Source organism: Vicugna pacos, chromosome 20, assembly GCF_048564905.1.
Source record: "Vicugna pacos chromosome 20, VicPac4, whole genome shotgun sequence".
In the NCBI taxonomy this organism is placed as follows: domain Eukaryota; kingdom Metazoa; phylum Chordata; class Mammalia; order Artiodactyla; family Camelidae; genus Vicugna; species Vicugna pacos.
The window spans coordinates 40,721,652-40,727,300 of NC_133006.1; the positions used below are offsets into that span (position 1 = coordinate 40,721,652).

The 5,649-nt window shown below is 52.7% G+C and overlaps 1 long non-coding RNA gene across 1 annotated transcript; it reads left to right on the top strand.

Moving 5' to 3' along the window:
* The first annotated feature begins 3,348 nt into the window (after positions 1-3,348).
* LOC140687830 (uncharacterized) lies at positions 3,349-5,407 on the top strand. The gene is made up of 2 exons (XR_012062447.1): positions 3,349-4,343; positions 4,608-5,407. It is a non-coding gene; the product is annotated as an uncharacterized lncRNA (long non-coding RNA).
* The last annotated feature ends 242 nt before the right edge of the window (positions 5,408-5,649 follow it).

The window sequence follows — 5,649 nt, forward strand, 5'->3', positions numbered from 1 at the left end:
GTGAGGGCTGACCAGGGGAGACAGGGTGCAAACTCAGCTCTGACTAGTGCTAACCCTCCCCACAATTATGCTAAACTGAACAGGACTGTTTACTGTGGAATTTGGAAACAGACCATTGAGAACACATAGATTTATTGATATAAACATGTACATTTAACTACAGCTTGTAAACACCAGTAGCTTAGAGACAAACATCTAAGATCTGGCCCAGGTTCTCTTTGTAGCTCCCCATTTATCCTCGACTGCTTCCCTGATGGCCTCTGCATCAGCAAAATGTATTAAACAAATATTTACTGAGCACCTATTTTGTGTCGAGCACTGTTCTATGTGAAGGATACAGCAGTGACCAAAAATCCATTCTGTCCTCACGAAGTTTTTAATGTTGCGGGGGAGAGAGATAACAAGCTACAAATGCAAGGAAAAGTACATTAGATATTATGTCAGAAAGTGGTGACTGTGGAGGGAAGAACGCTCGCGGGGTAAGGGGCCAAGAGAGCCCGGAGGAGTCTGTGGAGAAGCGCACGGAGTGAGTGGACTCAGCCTGGAAGGACATGCAGGAGTGAGCCCGGCGGAGGGTCCGCCCGGACAAAGGCTTGAAGTGTGCCTGGCACGTGTGAGGATGGAGGAAGCCAGTGTGGCTGTCACACGGTGCTCCAGGGGACAGCAATGAGAGGTGGGTCGGGAAGGGAACAGGGCCAGATGCTGCAGGGAAGGACTCTGCCTGAATTTGGGGACAGGCGGGAAGCCACTGGAGGGATCAGAAGAGCTGCGACCCCATAAACCTTAGTCACAAAAGAATCCTGTGCGGCTGTGCTGAACGTAAACTCCAGGGGACAGAGGCTGGAGCGGGGACATCAGGTCGGAGGCTGCACATTAACCCAGACAAGAGAGGAGGGTGGCTTGAAATAGATGGGGAGCAATTGAAGTGGAAAAAGCCATTGAATTTGCCAACATACCAACTATTTCCATCTTGAGTCCTGCAGCCACTGCTGCTGCTTCTCTGTCTTTTTCGTTAACTTTTATTGGAAAGTGCGTAAATTCTCAGGGTACAGCTTGACAAATATTCATAAAATGAACACACTTACCACCCAAATGAGACTCTCAGAAGCCTCTTGTGTCTCCCTCTTGGTCACCACCCCCTTTGCCCCCAAAGGTAGCTGGCCTTGAACACCAGAGGGTGGTTTTTTAAATTTATATGACTAGAGAGGACCTGTACGATGCTTGTGTGTCTGACTTTTTAATTTCAGTGACACTGCAGTGCACAGCAATAGCTGGTTCATCTCGTTAGATTTCCAGCCCTTTTTCCCACCATTTATCACTAATCACAGTTATTTCAAATCTGTATTGGATCAACTCCCCTGCGAGCAGCGCGTCCTTTCTGTTGCGTGTTTTTCCCTTTGGGTTGGATGCCAGTGCTGTGTATGAGAAATTGGAAAGGCTCTGAATGGTGTCTCTTCCTCCTGGAAGTGTTCCTTTGTGCTTCTGGAAAATGGAATTGGAGCAGAGCCCTGGACCCTAACCTGTGACTGAGCTGGTCGGGAACATGGTTTCAGCCCCAGAGGTTGGTCTGTTTCTCACTCGCTCTTGCCACTGGGGTCCCACCTGCCAGCCTGGCGGGACCGCCGGGGTTCCCCCTCACGGCTCCCCGCACACACGCTGACGCTGAGCGCTTTACACGGCACCGCCCTCGGGGAGGTGCGCCCGCCACTTGGAGGCCAGTCTGTTACATCAGGCTGCTTCCACCTAGAGGGGGCAGAGACCCATCTTCACCAGAACCGACATCCACGCTGAGTCTGCCTTGCTTCTCTGCTGCAGTGACTCTGAGAACATCATTATCCAAGGATGTCAGGGGGCCTGGCTGACTCCCTGGGCCCCTGCAGAATATCCCCTCAGTCCATGGAACCATTTTACAGTCAAGGGGGTGTCACAGTGAGTGTGTGGCCACAGGACCCATTGTCCTGCCACGCACCGCATCCCTAGTAAAAGGCTGCCTGACCGAACGCTTGAATGGTCTTAAAGGCTCAGCAAAGCCACCTGACAGACAGCACTCTGCAGGGCTGGGGTCTTGTTCTCCCAGATGCAATGTAGGTACCGAACTAGTGACCACGGCACAGCGCTCTGTCCCCAGTGGTTGGCACACACGCACCTGTGAACCAGGAGGTGGAGGCGGGAGTAACCCGTCTCACCGTCACTCTGGGTTGCCCACTTTGAAAATTTGCACTTCTCTTCCCTGCCTGCAGTTCCTGACTCTGTGAGATGAAGGTCTTGTTCCCCGGAGAGGAAAGACTTCCACGAGAGAACCCGGCGAGGGTTCCACCGTCCCTGAAGTGAGGACTGTCCCCAGCTCACTGGGGGCTCTTCTCACAGACCATCGGGCGAGGAAAGGGGGCACCATGCTGGCAGAACACTCGCCCCTGAAGGTCGTAAGGAGCTGGTGTCACTGCGACACTGTGGGGGCGGGATAGAGTTGGTGTGTGACACAGGGCACTCACCGGGGCCTCTCTCGGGTTTCCACACTCGGGGATGATGTGCACAACCATGGACCAACAACGGCAGCACGTCAAAGAACTCACCGAGCTCCTGGGCTGCCCCACAAGGTAAACAGCCTACATCGGCTTAGGCAGCACGAAGGGTAAGGGAGCTCTAAAATGGGCGATGGGAGAAGAGATGGGGACTTTTAGTCATGGCCTCAGAGCCCGATGCGCAAGTTGGTACTTCAGCGTGGGGCATAGACTTTTAAGAGAGCGTAGCCCGCCATCACGTTGAAGACTTGATAACGTGGGGCCTGAGTGCATCCAAGGGGTGCGAAAGGTGGGCTTCGGGGGACGCTCTCATTCCCCTGCATCAGTCCCTCTGCCCGCCCCCGCGCGGCCGCGGGGCAGGGGGCGCCCCAGGCCCGGCCAGCCCGTGCACGGCGCAGCCCGCAGCGCGGGGCGGTGACCGCACCGGGCAGTCCTCGCCCGCGAGGGACCGGCGCCCGCGGATCAACACGCCCACGTCCCGCGCTCGCGCGGCCGCCGAGAAGCAGCTGCGCACGTCCCGGGGGCCCGCAAGACGCAGCCCCCGCGGCTCGCGGCAGCGCCTTCAGCGACACGCGTTGCTCTCGAGTCTCCTCCCGCCGGTCTCACCCTCCCTGCCCCCCGTCTGAGGCAACCGCTCCCAGGCCCCGTCCCGGCTCGGCTTTCAGCGCTTCCCAGACCAAGGCAACAGCTGCATCCGGCCAAAAGGAACCACCGATGCACACCCGGCACGGGCCGGGGAAGCGAGCCGGCACCCAGGCCAGGGGGGGTAATCCGGAAAAGGCACTGGGCTGGGGGGGCGGGGGGGCTCGGGGGGCTGCTTTGTAACCCCAGTCCCACCATGTCCAGCTCGTTCAACAGGCCCGCGTCCAACGTAGGGTTTTATGTTTTTATTTTTATTTTTCTATCCCTCTTCACTGCCGTCCCGCCCAGTTACCGTAAGTTTGTTTTCTGCGTCTGTGAGTCTGTCTCTGTTTTGTAAGTAAGTTCATGCGGGTCCTTTATTTAGATTCCACGTACAATCGATGTCATGTGGTATCTTCTTTCTCCTCCTGGCTGACCTCGCCGAGCACGACGACCCCAGGCTTTGGGCCCTGACAGTGCGAGCACGTCACACGGAAGTTTGGAAAGGCATCGGGAGGACACGCCTGTCTTTCCCCTGTGGTTTGGGAACACGTGCTCGTGTTGTTTTGGTGCAGCCACACAACACACACACACACACACACACACACACGACTGTAAGAAAAAAATTACTATAGCCGCACTGGGGACCCCGGCGGCTCTGTGGGCCACAAACACATTATCCTTATCAAGGCATCACCAGTGGGACACACCTAGTTATGAGCCAAAGGCTAGAAAGAAAAAAGCCTCCACAGGGAATAAACAGCCTGCTGAGTTTAAACGCAGCTGGCGACCGGAGGGAGGGTCGCTGGGCAGGGTCAGCCCTTTGCACCTACAGACGCAGGGCATTTGCACGTCGTAATCGTGCCTACTGCTGCCCACACTTTCAAGAACCACAGACATGCCTTGTGTGGCCCCAAGGTTCTGTGAAACACAGTTTGAAAACTTGAGCCAACCCACCCCTTTCTTCTAGACATGTCTCCACTCATCCGTCTCTAGCAGCGAGAGAGACCCTCCACTTTGCTGAAACATCCCAGAGCAGAGGACTGGGGAAGGTCTGGCGGTGCTGTGCCATCCTGACGCAGACGGACACGGCTTCAACACCTTCCCACAGCAGCTGAATCCTCACTCTCCTTGTCCTAATCTCAGTGGAAACAGTGAGAAGTCGCCATCATTTTACGCCATCCTTTTACATCCCTCAAGGTAGGTAATAGTTTTTATATTGGATTGCACTGTGATTAATAGGAATTAAAGGATGCTGAGAATGCATGTACCAAGCAATTCTTATTTGCAGTGAGCTGTTCATTAAATGCGTGTTCGCCTCCCTGTGCAGATATATAGAACTAGAGCTACAATAATTCTTCCTTATTATGGAAAGTTAAATTGTGTCCCCTGCAAAAAGTGCATGTCTGAGTCTGAACCCCCATTACTGCGGAATCCGACTATTTGGAAACACGGCCCTTACAGATATGATCAGCTAAGATGAGGTCCTTCTGAAGTACAGTGGGACCTACTCCAGTCTGACCGGTGTCCTCGTGTCCCACGAGAAGACAGAGACACACACAGGGAGAAGGCCTGTGATGATGGAGGCAAAGATTCAGGTTATACACCTGTAGACCCAGAATGCCAAAGAAGCTGGCGGAAGCAAGGAAGGATCCCCGACAGTGTGCAGAGAGGGCACGGCCTGCGGACACCCTGGTTTCAGCCTTCCAGCCTCCAGAACTGGAATTTCTGTTGTTTTAAGCCACCCGGTCTGTGGTGCTTTGCTATGGCGGCCCCAGGAAACAAATGGACTCACATAAATGGTTTCCCTTTGATCAAGTACCTCACATGTATTGATCAGGAGCAAAGTGTGTCTCCACCATTCACCCGTCTCCTCCCTTTTTGAGAGACGTTGGCAGCTTCTGCATTAAGAGGCTGTTTTCAGGACTAGTGGTGCAAGTTTCAATTTTGGATGTATTTAATTATAATTTGTAAATCAGCGGCACTGCTCCCCAAAAGGCCTATCCTAAACCTCTCTGGGGTTCAAGGAGGTACTGAACTCCGACAACCCACTGCCTGCACGGTCCTCAACAGATACACAATTCTCCCCAAGAATAGCAGGGTGTTATTCTAAAATTAAAATAATCACTAAAGCTGGGTGACAGAGCACCGTTATGTGGGCCTCTACAGGCCTGGCTCTGCCAGATTTAATTAAGGAGTTTTATTTGCATCAATAAATTATCATCCAAGGTAAAATAAAAGGTATTCGATTTGTTCACACTCAATTTCGTTTAGGTGTACAATTAGTGGTTTAAGTCTATTGCAAAATAATTCAGCCAAGAAATCAATTTTAGCACCTACAAAAAGCCCAACCAGGCTATAATTACAATCTTCCAAATGCTAATTGCATACAGTTTTGGATGGGAAATATACACATATATCATCTGACTGTTTGCCACCAAAACTTGTACTTGCATAAAACCTGGGAAAATTATCTTCATTATTTATGACCCTCAAAGAGCTAGGC